This window comes from Clinocottus analis, unplaced genomic scaffold (assembly GCF_023055335.1).
Source record: "Clinocottus analis isolate CAN_PGR_092001 unplaced genomic scaffold, fCliAna1.0.p SCAF_2, whole genome shotgun sequence".
Classification (NCBI taxonomy): Eukaryota; Metazoa; Chordata; class Actinopteri; order Perciformes; family Cottidae; genus Clinocottus; species Clinocottus analis.
The window spans coordinates 13,508,588-13,523,667 of NW_027175931.1; the positions used below are offsets into that span (position 1 = coordinate 13,508,588).

Here is a 15,080-nt window from a genome sequence, read left to right on the forward strand (position 1 = left end):
CAGGGCAGAGAGGGAAGAAAAGGAAGGAGGGCATTTGATGTTGGTTCGAAGTGTATGCGTGGACAGCACAAAGGAACATGGGATTAAGAATGTGTAAAAGAAGAAAAAGGGGGGAAATAGTTGGAAGGGATACGAGAGGAAGATGCATGGATGCTCAAGGGAAAAGGGAGGAATGAGGGAGTGATGGAGAAAGAACGCTGGAATCGGATTCTGTGGTCCGCCCCCTGTGGCTGCTGCCCAACCACCCAAAAAAGGAGAAAATCTGGATTTTACCTTATCCAGGGATTGGGAAGGTCCAAGATCAATAGTTTACAATGGCAACTGTGGGGAATGACTGGCGGCCACCAGCACAATGCTGCTAAAGTCAACGTGTCACTTCTCGTTCAGTTGATGTGCGGCGGCCTCTCGGGACCAGCTGCTGCTCAGTGGAGGCACGCGATCAACTGCTCCTTACACATCACTATGTTTACTCTTCATCCACCATAGGACAATGTGAACTTAAACCTGGCAATGATAACTATGCAAATTTGTAAAATCCAATGCATATTAAACGTAATTAAATGTAAATGATACTCACTTGGTAAAAAAACTAAACGGCAATCGATAAATCCAACTACTCACTACACTCGTCATGTGTTTTTTGTAATTATGAAGCGATAAAAAAGTGTAAATAATCTGCGTAGTGAGGAGGCGGGCTTAGTCAACAAACACTTTCACCCAGAAGATCGCTGTCCGTGTCCCAAGTCAAAGGGGATAGTTTTATTTTTTGTCTTTAAGACACTACATTCTCCATGTGGTTTACATGTGTTCTGTTATTATGCAGGTAGTTACCACACTTTATAAGGTAGTGTATCTATTGTGTATTATTATTATTAGGGCTGGGCAAGTTAACGCATTAATATTGCGTTAACTTTTCAATCGATTAACGGCGTTAATTATTTGATCATGCGTTCACTGCATGTTGTTTTTTTTTCTTTTTTTTGCATTGGGAGGGGCTTATTGCTTTAAATCTCTCCAGACGGCGTAGTTCAGACCTGGCGTCTCACGGCTGTCCTAGTTCAGCCCGCATCAGGTCAATCAAACATGAAAAATAAATAAATAAGATAAACGCCATCAACGCATTACAGCGACACTGTTTTCACTTTAAAGGCGATTCATGTTGATGCGCACGCTGCCACAGCCTGACTTCGTTACGCAGCAGAATGGCAGCGTGACGAAGTGAGTCTGACGTAAAGCTCATATTATTCTGTAGCTTCTGTTCTCAACAAGCGGCGGTGCTTCCGCGAGCCGCTTCACACGCGCTCACAGCCAGGCAAATATACTACAAGTATATGTACCGGCAGCTTCCGCGTCCAGATTGAAAGTTAATCGCGCATGCGCAAAGCTCCTGACCCCGCGGTCTGATCCATGCAGAGCACTTTAAAGCAGCATCACTTCTGGATCTTTACTCTTCTCTCAAGGAGGAGAACTTTCCTCACATCAAAAGATGTTCAGTGCACTTGTTCAAGACAACACAGACTGGACTTTTCTCACTGAGGAAGAAGAACATGGACAAAAGAAGGAGTGGTTTGTCCCTCACAGGGACCCTTACTACTTAACAGTACCTGTTAAAAAACAAACAAAAAAAACAAAACAAAATAAATATATATATATATATATATATATATATATATATATATATATATATATATATATATATATATACATATATATATATATATATATGTATACACAACTTTGCCCAGCCCTAATTATTATTTTTAGTACAATACAGATGCGTAACACAGTTGTCTTGAACCGTATCAAGTAATTATGCTGCCAAAACTTAGTAGTAATGTAACATTCGTACATTATGCCGCGCACTGAAGGTCGGGTTAAACACACGCTGAAGTTTCTCTGAGCACCGTGCGCGTTGAAGCATAAATCCCACCCGTACACTGCGGCAAAGCTCAAAGACTTTCGGTCTTGAACGGGGTCCGATTTACAAATCAATGTCCCATGATATCAGAAGGAAAACACGTCCATTACTTTGTACACGTCTTCCCATCAGCTCAGTGGGATCTATGGCTCTGACCTGCCCTCTCTCTCCACACCACTAATCACATTTGGCTTCGTGTTCCTTTTTGCCCATTCTCCAATTACGCCACTGTAGTGGAACCGCAGCTGAGTCGGCATGATTATTACACACCGAGCGTACGAGAGCCAGAGAGAGAGAGAGTTTGTGTGACGTGTTCCTCCAGTGGAAGTCTTTTGTGTTGTCAGCGTGCATCAGAATGTGCATGTGCGTATGAAGTAAGAGGCAAATGGGAAATTTGGAGAATGGAGCGTTCCTTCTTCGTCTGCACGGAAAAGTGAGACAGGAGGACTTGTTTTCTCCTCCTCTGTCCCCTACCTCCATCCCTCTTTTCTCTTAATTCTTTAGCACTTTTATTGCTCATCAACTGGCTTCCTAAACCTTCTTCACGTCTGACACCTTTCTTTCTCTATCTCCTCCCACATGATCTCTTTCTTTACTCTTTTTTTTCCATTGTCAGGTTCTTTGCTTCTCCCACTAAGCCGGAGAAAGAGCTCCATCCACACCTAAACAATAGCTGCTCCTCTTTTCTTTTCTTTTTTTTGTCTGCAGACAATAAGTGTAGCTCATGGCCAACGTCTGGTGTAGGCTGGTTCTCCTTCTTATTCATAGTTTATTACACCTGCTTTAAGTTCCCCTTCCCTGGTCTTGGTCATCACCTATAATATGTTTTAATAATTCTAGATATGTGTATTTGTAGTTTGTCGATGCGTTAAAATGTCTGCAGCAAAGAAGGGCACAACCTTGTAGCTAAACTAAAAGACCCACTGGCAAAGATAATGCCTGGAACAACGTGACTGCAGACTCTCCTGAACGGGGTCAACCGGGGACTCATGGTTTTTGCGTCACGCATTTTGTGCATCGGTTATCGTTGAAGCTTGCCGGCTCATCGGGCACCGTGACCACGCCCCCTCTGCATGCAAGGGACTGTCCGTAAACCGGTCGGCTCAGAATGTGAGAAAAAAGAAAATAAAAATAAAAAAAGCGAACCAGCGTATTGGATTGGTGCTTCCCCTTTAAAAAGGACTTTTGTGTGTTTCGAGGACAAACAGCTGACGGAGCAAACAGTTTGCTCCACTCACCAGACGCTGCACTGAGACTTTGACTAAATTACTTTTTGTCCATGATCACAAGGTCATGTGATGGAATCGATATGAAATGCGGGTCATCGGCTCTGCTGATGTTTAACGGCAGTGATCGTAGCAGGAAGCAGGCTTAGAAGAAAGTCTTTTAGGGGGACTTCAGATCTAAAGTGAGGAATCATTTGGGATCATTTGAAGTCCAATGTACATGTTATAACTGTGTTGTTATCAGGTCACTTGGTCAGCTGTATCAATCTCTCTCACAGACACACACACACACACACACACACACATACGCACACACACACACACACACACACACACACACACACACACACACACACACACACACACACGCACACACACAGTCAGATAAACAGTTAGAGTACGACACAAAGTCAAGCAGAACCTCTTGGTTTAGTCCTTTTGTCTCTTTCTTTAGTCTAAGTGAGCATAGTGATTGGTCAGGCAGTCTCTCTCTCTCTCTCTCTCTCTCTCTCTCTCTCTCTCTCTCTCTCTCTCTCTCTCTCTCTTTCCTCTTCTTTTTCTACTTCCTCATCCTCCCCATTTAAAATGTCCAGTGATGGGGGATGAAATGATCACATTTCATCTCCACACACACACACACACACACACACACACACACACACACACACACACACACACACACACACACACACACACACACACACTCCAAATGACTTGAGACTGATCACAGCCGAGGACTTGAATGAAATGTGTCCACAGTAATTAGTGAGCACTCTTTTTATTTTAATAGAAGAACCCCCCACACACAAATCCGTGCTGGATTAGACTAACACACACAAACACATGTGCACACACACACACACACACATATACACACACACACACACACAAACACACACACACACACACACACACACACACACATACTTGGAGCAACTTGAAAGTATGTAATACTTTTCTTGTGCATTTATCTGATGACTAAATATATTTACAAAATACTGCAGTATGTTTTACATCCAATTTATGAAAAAAAGGAGAAAAAAATCCTGCTGATATCATGACAGGCTAAACCACGGTTAGTTAAGTTGATGTTTTGGTAAATCCAAAGGACAAAACAAACATTTGCTCTTCGACATGCAGCACGTTTTCGTTGTATTGTTAAATATTATTCCCTCCCCCTTTACTAAAACGGAGATGAGAGGAAATGAACATGTGCTGTTAAAAGCACTGAAGACTCAACAACGTCAAATCCAATCACTCTAAATAAATAAATGAACACGCACACAGCACTTTGGGAGAGCATTGTTTCAGAGAATACTGTGAAAATAAAGAGGAATAACACTCTGGAATACACTTCACAAAATATATTGGTATACCTCCCTGTAGTCTACATTAGATATCACCATCATGCCCAGGAATTCTGCAAGTACTCACAAGCAGTTTAACCAACACGCAGAAATAACACTGCACACAAAACAAGCAATAAACACAAAGTAATGCACAAAATCACATGAGATGGGACGTTCTGTAATGCTGCATTCTTAACCTCAACAGAACTCTCTGAACACACACACACACACAAACACACACACACACACACACACACACACACACACACACGCTGTGTGCTGCAGAAATTATTTAGGCCAGTTTTTCTATTAGGGGAGCAGCTGACTAATCCCTGTTTTAGAGGCAGAAGAGAATAATCTGCCTTTGTCGTTTTTTTGTCCCTGTGTGTGTGTGTCTGTGTGTGGGTTCTCCTGCACGCATTGCTCATCTTTCCTTGTTGTTTGCTGTATATGTTGTTGCTGGGCTGTTTGTTAACCACGCAGGGAAATGCAGTGAGAAGAGCCCTGTTGTCTTGGTCCGATTCACCCAACACAAACAACACAACCGAACAGGAAAACAGAGCCAGCGGTCGGAAAAGGACGCTTCTAATGAACCAATTAGGAATGAATAAGAACGCCAAGATGGATTGGTTTCGGCACTGACCTGATTGGTCGACGTGGAGTGTGTTTTTCTGTGTCGATGGCCCCCCAACTACAAGAAAGACTCTCCATCAGCATCAGTGCTGTGGCGCCTGTGGCCTCACGTTATCTCACACACAACAACACAAACAAAGAGTTTCATGACTTACCGCTTTCATTTGTGGGACGAGGAGAGCACTAAATCAGACTGGGATTCCCCAAGTGAGTGAATTTGTGTGTGTGTGTGTGTGTGTGTGTGTGTGTGTGTGTGTGGTCCTACCTCCATAGATACCAACAACGTTTTATTAACCACGGCCAAAAGAACCACATGCCGAAGTCCCAGATATGTCAGAGGGTGAGTCTGGATTCAGAGCATCACCCGGAGGCGCAGTGGCTCAGTGTTCACTGTCACAGGCGCACGTCGGCTGAGAGAATCTGGTCTACGACAGTCCCATGAATGCAACATGAACAGATCTGCTGTCATTTGATTTCATAAGGAACGCTGGAATAACTACGGTACATCGGGATACCAATTTGCTAGATGCCTCTCTGCGGAGAGGCAAAAAAATCCACTTTTAAAAGGTTTGTTTTTTTGGATGGAGTCTGGTGGATCCAGCAGGGTCTGGACAGCCACACTGCTGGTTACCCCACAGACAGTTTGTGTTTTATTCACATGCACTCTAATGCATACATGAGCAAAAGTATTTTTCCCCCCTTTCTGGCTGAATCTCAGCGCTGAGGGGTTTTTCGACATGGCGTCACTCCGATGTCGCGGTGGAGTTGAAGTTTTCGTCTCCCGTAACATTTAGAAATTGCGTGATTTGCATTTAGTTGACTTTGTGCAGTAAACGCGTCACGTAACATGTTTGCTTCTTGTTCCATATGAACGCACCTTAAAGGGTATGTTTTTCAGTTCTTCTTTTGTATTTTTACTTTGAGACACTTTCTGATAATTTCCCTGGAAAAAGTCAATATGACCTCGAAAACACGAGGAGGAGGACACGAGCAGAGACAACTTGGCCCTGCGGAGTTTGAAGTGTGCTTCTTTGTTCCTCGCGCCGACCCTCAGCACCCATCACCCTGCCGAGGCTCCGCCTCTCACTGATTAAAACATTCAGCGACTGAGGCCAACAGCTTGAGTGTTGCAGCCCACGCAGGTCTTAGTCACGGCAGCTTGATCTTCTGTTGAGTGCTCAGTGTCCTCCTGATGAAAAAACACTGTCATGACTGCAACTTCATTTAAACCTGGAGGGGAAAGAACACGTGACTAGAGCACATATGCTGTGGTTAGTCCCCTGCTCGCTTCCAACATTAATATAGTCACTACCTGCAAAATATGAACATGTGTACTCTCAGCCAGAACACACACGCACACACACACACACACACACACACACACACACACACACACACACACACACACACACATACACACACACACACGCACACACACACACACACAGAGAGAGAGCAGTCAATCAAAGTTGTTAATCACAGTGTTACAGAGACTTCTTTATTTTCCATCGATCACCGGGCCGAATTAAAGACACTGATTAGTCTCCACAGATGTAAGCTCCACTTGACACCGACCTTTAGAGGGCCGGTGACCTCCGTGTGACCTCCGTGTGACACCGCTGACCTCACTGCAGACTCAACTGGATCCCATACACCAGGTTTTTTCCATGAATCTTTGTTGGGACTAAATTTAATAAAAGAAAACACATTAAACTACTATTATTTTTAAAAGGGCAAAACAGTAAGACTTTAAGGGCTTTAAATACAAGATATTTAAGAAATGAAATTAAAGCTAAGATCTCAATGCTATTTCTATGACATTAATAGTCAATATGACAATTTGAAAATATGACACATTTAGCTTTCTGAATCAGTCAACCAACTGTCAAGTTAACAGATATAAACTTAAATAGGAGAACGAGTCGTGATCAGAAGACATAGTTATTTCTTTTACAATATCGTGCTCTGTGTCGCTGGAAACAAACTGTAAGTTTCACAATGCCCCTGTAGGCATATGGCACAAAAAGACAAGCTGTCGACGAGGAAATGAAGCTTCAGACTTCTCCTTTCAGCGCCATGCTGGCATAAATCCATGTTCTTGTCAAAGCATTTCACCAAAGACTGTCCTGTTTTTACTTTTTTCTGTTTGCATATTAATACCAGAGCTGAGGTACTGCTATACAAACAATATATAAAGGGAAAATGAGCAACAATCTAAGCATTCATACATACATACCTACATACCTACATACATACCTACACACATGGGTTAATAGGCGAGGAGCACACTATGACCAACAGAATCACACCTTCATGAGGCCTCTGCTGATTGTGTTGTTGTTGTTATTGATGTTATTGTTGGGACCAGAGACAGACGTTGGTCTCGAGCCACAGAGACACTTTGACACAGCAAGTGTCAACGCAGCGGCCGGCGGTCACAGCAGTTTATTTGAACCGCGGCCGCGTTGTTCCAGACGAATCAGTCTTCCTTTTACGGCGGTGCTTCCTAAAGGCTTTTGGAAGAGTTGACATGCGATCAGCAGGCGCTTCCTAAAAGTGTCATCGTAGAGGGCACTTGGACTTTGTTTAGTTATTTGTCATTACATTTGGTGGACTTGTGGATCTTGCAAAAATAATGCATGTCACTTTCATTATCCGTCCCCTGGGTTGATCGAGTTATCCGGGCAGAAATGTATGTGGCTCCAAAATGTGATGTAAAGTGTTGATTCAAGACACTTAATTGCATTAGTGATGTTGAGTGTGCAAACAAAGAGCGCACCCGAGTGTGAGCGGTCTTGTGTGCGTTTCACGGGATCCTGAATCACACACCGGGCTCCATGATTCAGTTGATGATAATCTAGAATGGGGTCAGACACACACATGACCTTTGTTTCTAGATCAGTGGTCAGCCACAGGGGGATGTCTACAGTGTACTGTACATGGGGTGTCAGAGATCATTTTGAAAGTGATGCTGAAACACGATCGTTATCATATTATCATTACAAGAGTGTGGATATAGCATCAATAAGAACAGATGGTAATTGCACGTATGTCATAGGTGCTCTGCATGCAAACGGCTGGTTTGTGAGTATTTGCCCGCGTGGATGAAGCTTAAATCTCTTATCTCATCACTAAATGCTGCTTTCCTGCATTTGGTTTCGGGGTGGTTTCGCCACCAGCTACTGCGAGGAGGCTGAGACTCAAACACTTGGCCGTCTCCGTGCGCTTCCGCTTGCATTTACTCCCCACACAGACACTGCACTCACCCACACACTCCCAAACAGACAGAGGAGGCTTTGATGTGAATGTGACCCAGTAAAACGAAATGAAAGAGGCCTTCAGAGGGAAGTGCAGAGACGAGCAGCGTATCCTCCACCGTCACTGCTCTGCCCATTCGCCACACTGCCTCTCTCTCTCTCTCTCTCTCTCTCTCTCTCTCTCTCTCTCTCTCTCTCTCTCTCTCTCTCTCTCTCTCTCTCTCTCTCTCTCTCTCTCTCTCTCTCTCTCTCTCTCTCCATAAAATAAAAAATATAAATCCCGGCCATGCTGCGATAAGATGCAGCGTTGGTTTCTGTTGCCCCCTCAGCCATGCAGAAGGCAGCGGCGACCTGAGCTCACTATGTTATGTTTATTGGCCATTCTGGTGAAGGAACAACATTTTTCTCAAATTAATATAAACTCATGCCTCATATATTTTTTCTGTGCAATAGAATCAATATATTTTTCATATGTATTATACAATAAATTCAAGATTTTGTTTCCATGAACATGTCCATGTCAAATATTACGCACAACTAGTAATGTATTATTTTTTCGGACTAGCTATCACACCACAGATGAAGGCATCAACCAACCAACATGTTGTGGAACGAGTTGAGTTTGAACCAGGATAAAGGCTGAACATACCAGACCAGAACCACTGCTTTTATTCCTACCTTTCACAATAAAAGTCCTACAACATTCACAAGGGAGTGTTTTGCATATACTTTGAGCCATTTATTTGTCTTGCCGGCGGCGTTTAAAGACTTTAAGACATCGAAGCCCACCATGTAGATCATTTCAATCATCCAGTTAGATTAGTTCTGTCCTTGAGTTGGTTCATATTTCAATAACTCATGATGGGGGACTCAAGGAGCAGAATCCCTGACCAATCCCACGAGAACAGTAGCAATATCCTGTACCTGGGAGTACACTGGGCAGGTACCCTGATTATTTTAAGTTGGTGGTACTTCAAACCACATCTGTGTCGTCGTCGTCCACACACTGACAAAAGACATCGAGGGACAAACTGTGTATCTCAAGTGAGCTGGAGAACAAGTGTCCACTTGACTCACAGCTCCACAGCTGTGGAGGATGGGACGTGTAGTAGGTGGTGATAGATGTGTGACAGTACTTTCCTTCTCTGAGGCGCAATAGAATGATTCACCACCCGCTGGTCTGTCACTGGTGTTCCCTCGCTGTTTTTCTTTTTTCTTTCTTTCTTTAATTTGTCATCTTAACCTGTCCATCACTATCCAGGATTCTCTGGCTTCGACACGGCTCGGTGGGATCTTTCCGGATGTTTCCTAGAAAGGTGCACGAGAGAGGAATCGCTGAACACTGAAAATATCTGATATGTGATACGAAAGTGTCAGTTTGCAGAGATTGTGTGTCAGCGTAACAGAGTGCACAGTAGATTTAGCATCCATGTACACATCCAAATGTTCATTATCAGATTTCAATATAAGTATATATAGTTTTGTTTTCCTGCCTCCGACTTTTCTCCTTGCCTATAAATATGTTACATCAGGTCCTTTGTAGGAACCCCTCGTAAACTAAAAGAACCCAATTCCCACGTGTTTTAAATATATCTCTTATTACGACCAAATAACCAGACCTGTCGGAGGAAAACAGCTTTTCATTCATTACTGGTCTTCTACTTTGGAGTGATTGTCAGTTGGGACAACCCGAAATAAATCCCACTTCATAATTATGTTGACGTCCTCCTGTTTGACTCCGCAGTTCCAACTATATCGTCTGATATGATTCTAAATGTATTCATACAGCTTAATGATACCACCATTAAGCTGTATGACTGCAGATATATTAATGACATCATTAAGCTATGTGTATTGTTATCTCAATGGATTTAAATTGGATACAGATGCCATTGTATCACTATGCAATATCGATATGAACATCTTAAATGATTTGCTCCCTTCCGCTGCAGTTTTCCACGGCCCTCGCTGAGGATGTTTCTTTCATACAGAGCCGTTTTTTTTTATTTTTAGCATTCCTTATTGTTCCTCCTCCTCTTGACTTTAACAGCTGCTTTAATTCTGCTGGTGATGATCATACACTTAGGGCTGGGCAAGTTAATGAGTTATCAACGTGTTAACTTTTCAATCCTTTAACAACGTTAACTATTGATCATGCGTAAACTGCTTCTTTTTTTGCATTGGGTGGAGCTTCTCACCGCCGCAATGAAGGTGCTGCGCTTTAAATCTCTTCAGACGGTGTAGTTCAGACCTGGCGTCTTACGGCTCTCCCAGTCCGGCCCACGTGCGGCCAATCAAACATGAAAAATAAATAAGATGCAATACGATGACTTGGAGCCTCCGCAGGCTCCAAGTCCAGATTGAAATTTAATCACGCAAAGCGCCGCTGATACCTGCCAACTGTCCTTTGCCTCACAGGGACCCTTACTACTGAACAGTACCTGTTCAGAAAAAAAAGAAAACAGATTTATAGACTATGTATATCTATGTTAACATACTGTTGCTCCAGAGTGCTGTTATATTGTTCCAGTAACATTACTTTAAAATAAAAGCGCGCAATACACTAGTTTTTCCTGAATTGTTTTATTTGGCACGTAATGCGATTAATCGCAAAAAAATCATGCGATTAATCAGTTCATTTTTAGTTAAAACGCTTTTTTGGAGGGTTCAGAAGGTTAAGAAAGAACACCACAATGTTGTTGCATGGGGTCCAATTTCCTTTTTTTCTGCCTCGCAAAATCAATTTGAATGCAGTTCAGGTGAAAATATCTGCCAATTCTTGATGATCGCCTGTAGATTTCAGCCTCCTCCTCCTCTTCCTCCTCTTCCTCCTCCTCCTCCTCCTCCTCCTCCTCCTCCTCCTCCTCCTCCTCCTCCTCATCCTCCTCCTCCACAACATTCCTGCCCTACCCCGCTTACTTTCTTTCCCCTCTCTGCTCTCTGTCCCCTCCTGTCAGCTGAGGGAAGAAACGCCTTGAGGCGCCCGCAGAGCCCAAGCCCTGGGACGTAAAGCGAAGCACTCAACACCGAGCAAAGGGTTTCAGAAGGAGAAGGAGAGGTTGAAGGTTGTCACCAAGAGAAGGAGAAAAGGTTAAAAGAACAGAACTGTTGGCATATGTTGCAGAAAGAAAACGCACAATGATAAGTAACTTTTTTGTAAGCTCTTTTTTGAAGATACGATGTGTGTGATTGAAAGTACTGAATCATTTCTCAAGTTGAAGAACTGAAGCGCAAAATGATCAGATGTATTTGAATGCTTGTTGTTATCAGTGATGTATCGGTACATTATTTTATTACGATTTCATTTTGAATGATCGACCGAGCCTAATTCTGTCTTCAAATAGCACTGGCAGAAGTTAATGCCATGTATATGTTTGGCATTTAAGTAGTATACATTGTCAAAGTGTCAGTTAATTGACAATTTTAATATTAAAGGAACGGCAGTGTTTGACATTTAAATGTCGTGTTAGTCACAACATTAAAGTAACTTTCACGAGCGTTTATGAAAAATAGGTGCTTGAAGGCACCGCAAGGACGGTAGGACGAAGAAAGAAAAAGAATAAAAGAATGGAGATGGAGAAGCGAGAGGCGAGGCGAGGGGACAAATGGCCATTAATTTCTGAGTGTGTGTGTGTGTGTGTGTTTGTGTGGGGGAGGCTCCCTGGGTAGCATCTGCTTTCTGCAAGACTGCTCATATTACCCAGAGGGCCGCTGAGCAGGAGGCTCTTCTGTTCTGTACTGAAGCCTCTGCTCTCTCTCTGGAAAAAACACCTGCAAATATATTCAATCTGTAAACACCCTTTATATTATCATCCTGGAAATAACAACCCCCTCTCCTTCACTTCTCCTCTGTCCTCTCTCACATGTTTTATATAGTAGGCCGCAAACCAAGTTGGGTTTATCCTTCTCTCCGTCTCCACCTCTCCTCCATTTACCCATCCTCCACCCATTTCTCCCGTCCTCTCGTCTGTTCTTTTTTTTCTTCTTTGACTTCTATCCTCTCTACTCTCTCCTACCCTCTGTCATTTTTCCCTCCTCTCTTCGCCTTGTGTTCTTCTCTCTCCTCTCCTTGTCACCTCTTCTCTGTTCCCTGCTTCTTCTCGTCCTCTCCTCTCTAATCTCCTATAGTTGTCCATCCTTCCCTCGTTCCCTATACACTTGTCTCTCGTGTCTTTCTCCTCTCCGTTTGTTTTCTTTCTCTGCCCTCCGCCGCTGTCATGCAAACAAGCGTCGCATCAAATCAAAGTGCACACTTGGCGGCAGTTAGGAAACACACATTCAACATCCTCCGTCTGTGTTACCGGAGAGTTTCCTCTCGTACAATAATCCCAAGGTGCCGTGACGTATCTGTCGGAGCGGGCGGTGAAGGCTGTGATCCCGTCAGCGCTCCGTGGACGATCGTATTGTTGTCAAACTGGGGTCGGGGTTCGTTTCCGGGACAATTAAAGCTTTGCATGAAACCGAGGTGGGAGGTTTCACGGCGGCTGCCAGCCATTTGGTTTCTCCCTCTGGTTAGTGTGCTCCAACATGCGGCTCTTGTTTCTGAAATCTACTCACATTAGTACACGTTTGAAAAGACTCTTCTTTGGTTAACAGATTTATTTGAATTTACTCATATATTGTTTTTGTGTTCAAATTCTATTCATTTTAATTCTGTCTTATACTATAGCATGTTTATTGTCACGCACCAACCGAATAGCCACAATCTTTCTGTGTGTACATGCTTGGCAATAAACGCTCTGATTCAGACCCAAGGCATTTAAATCATCTGAAACGTATTCAGACACATTTCTTTGCTCCTCGCTAACAAGAAGTGTCTTAAGATTACAACTGTAACCATGCATTGATTGACAGAGAAAATGATTACATTTCCTCTGGCGTTGTTTGTCATTTGTTGAAAAAAGCAAACATTCTGTGTTTCCGGCTTGTCAAATATCATAAATGTGATGCTTTTCTGCTTTTTACAGCACCACAGACTGATCACATTTATGATGTTTCTACTGTTGATTTTACAAAAAAAAAAAAAGAAGAAATTGGAGACATATCACCTTGCTCGAGGGGATGTGTGCTGGGCATTCTTCATTATCTTAAACCGTGACTTTACACACGCAATATGATCATTCATCAAGCCCCAAAATAGTCATCATTGGCGGCCGTACATCTGTGAGCTGACAGGCTGCCCGAGTGTTCTCCAGCGAGACACTGAATGTCTTCCTCCAGAGCAGCTTCACAGCTTGTGTGATTTTACACCTGAAGGAGGCGGGGAGTGGGATGGGGAATGGGACGGGAGGGGAGAGATAATTTCTTGTCTGAGTGCAGCTGTGCAGATCCAGGTTAGGGGGGATGTGGTTTGGTTCTCACTGTAAGCAGGTGGATTTTCTGTTTGTAGCTTAGCTCCTGTGTGGATCCCTGGAGGCCGGGATTTCTTCTTCGTAACCAACACAAATAGGCACAATAACACAAATAGAATAAACTCTGTCACACATGGCCTCGGACTCTTTAACCTTCGGAAACCCAAAGCACATTCAAGTCTTTTTCCTTGTTGTTGTTGCTATTGTCCCATTTTACTCTCTGTGGCCTTGTTGTTCAGTGCAGTATGCTTTTATAAGTCCTATAATGACACACGTTGGTTTGTGATAGAGAACCATCTGAAAAGATGTCTTTGGACACTGTTTGGAAAAGACCAGGCCCTTTGAAAAAAAAAATACTTGGCAGGTGATTGGGTGTGCCATCTGTCAATCAAACTCTTATCAAACCAAAGAGGCGCAAAAACAGTATTTTTTTTTTCTTTAAGAAAAAAGTTTTCCAGGTCTAATATAACTGATTGCAGCATCTATGCTAACGTAACAAGTTTGTGAGCCGACGTTGTTGTTTAGCATCATAGGCCCGGTCCCAGAGTCCCTAGGGCCTCGAACCCTAAAACCTCAGGGACCTACTAATGTCCCCTGGTAAATGTCTGAGTATGAGAGGCTGTGAGGGCTTTAAATGGTGTAAATACAAGGCTCCACAATTCCACTGGTAACCCTGTGTTTAACGTGTCACTGCTATGAATTGTGGGTACTTTCATTGGGCAAAGTCTGCAGACAGGCCGACTTACGAACAGTGTTCATAAAGTCAGCGAGAGAGTCGTCAAACACGTGATGACTTGACAAGGGGACAGAACTAAACCTCACAGACTTTGCAGGAGCGTGCCTCAAAGTCTGTAAGGAGATTGGGATTAGGCTCGAAGCTCACAGGATGCTGACTATTGCTGCCTATTATAAACGGTGTAATTTGTGAGTTTTTTCCTCAAAGTAATCCCCCAGTGACTGACTTTAGCTTTCCGCTTGTTTGATTTCAAGGACTTTCTAAGAAACAAAGTGAAAGTATTGATCAAGTTTCATTTTGTGAGCCCTCAGATCAATGGTGTGGACTGGCTCCACCAAACTGCTCTAGGCACCGGTGTTCCAACTGGCACCTTCATGAAATCCCCGGGAGCTGAGGGGTGTGACTTGATGAGTTACATAAATGGCTCAGGTGGCAGCAACCCACCTCACGTTTCTGGTCATGCTGAGATGGAAGCAGAAGAAGACAAAATTAGTTCAGAAACAAAAAGGAATTAGCATCAGCATTTAACTTCAGGTCCAGCTGCTATTGGTGTTTCCTCTCTGCCGGACAAGGGGAATCATCAGGCTGGTGAGGAACTCTGAAACAATCA

General features: G+C 43.3%; 1 protein-coding gene across 4 annotated transcripts in view; it reads left to right on the forward strand.

Annotated features, from left to right (window-relative positions):
• The window catches only part of si:cabz01090165.1 (uncharacterized protein LOC100333421 homolog), a 309,025-nt gene that overhangs the window by 34,881 nt on the left and 259,064 nt on the right, over positions 1 to 15,080 (forward strand). The window contains exon 3 of one of the 4 annotated variants that reach the window (XM_068585050.1): positions 11,341 to 11,473. The exons of the other annotated variants lie outside the window; for them this stretch is intronic. The gene's annotated coding sequence lies outside the window, so the exon portion shown is untranslated. The remainder of the gene's footprint in view (positions 1 to 11,340; positions 11,474 to 15,080) is intronic. 4 annotated transcript variants of the gene reach the window in all.